We start from the raw sequence: 1090 nt of genomic DNA, 5'->3' as shown, positions 1-1090 counted from the left end.
CATACCGAATGATATCCGGTTGATAATTGAAGCAAAAGTCCGATTGGTTGGGGAAGCAAGTGAAATAATAATAAGACATATGCCAGGATTTGGTAAAAGCACATATGCCAAGAAACGAAGAGCTAAACGTATAGGTGGATGTCATAAATGTGCAAGGTGGACTTGTAAAGGGAAATGCAAAAATGTTGGAATGACATCAATGAATAGAGAAGATAAAATTTTATTCATTAAGAATGGTCTGAGTAAAGAGCCTTTGGATAATTTTCTAGAGGTTCTTGATACGCATTCTAGTGCGTACGTGCAAAATGAAATTCTTAAACTATGGTGGCAATTTCAACATGAGGAATATCAATATGGACGGTGGAATCAGCCTTATAAAGATCCTACTGTAGTAACGCATATCTGTTTAGATAAGTAAATATATATATACAATTTCGTCTCGGGAATCTGACGTTAAAAGACCCTGTTTGCCAATTTATAAGAAAATTGGATGGGAAGCATATCCTCGACTCATAGAAGGCGTTGAAGCCGTTACTGAACGTAAAATCAGAGGAAGATGTGAGCCACAATCACAACAACGCTGTATATATGTGTTTTAATTTATGTCATTTTTATTTTCTTTTAATAATAATAATTTCCTGTTCAAATATTAACTTTTGGCATGTTACACTTATAAATTCATATGCTGTGATTTAACAATTGCATAAAACATATTTCTCAACATGTCGACGTCCACGGCAAGTAAAATGTAAAATATTTGTGTATTTTGTGGATCTAGTGCAGGAAAAGATTCAATTTATGAAGAGGTAGCAGAAAAGCTTGGAATAACACTTGCTAAAAAAAAAATTCATTTGGTATATGGTGGTGGTGAAATTGGTCTCATGGGAAAAGTTGCAAAAGCTGCGCATGCAGGTGGAAGTGAAATCTTAGGAATTATTCCTATTACCTTAGCCAGTCTTACTGGACCAACAATAGGAGAAGAAATGAAAGTGGACAACGTGTATGAACGAATTACTCAAATGATTGAANAACGCTGTATATATGTGTTTTAATTTATGTCATTTTTATTTTCTTTTAATAATAATAATTT

The sequence above is a fragment of the Primulina huaijiensis genome, chromosome 2 (genome assembly GCF_012295235.1).
Source record: "Primulina huaijiensis isolate GDHJ02 chromosome 2, ASM1229523v2, whole genome shotgun sequence".
Classification (NCBI taxonomy): domain Eukaryota; kingdom Viridiplantae; phylum Streptophyta; class Magnoliopsida; order Lamiales; family Gesneriaceae; genus Primulina; species Primulina huaijiensis.
Note: the sequence above shows the minus strand (reverse complement) of the source record.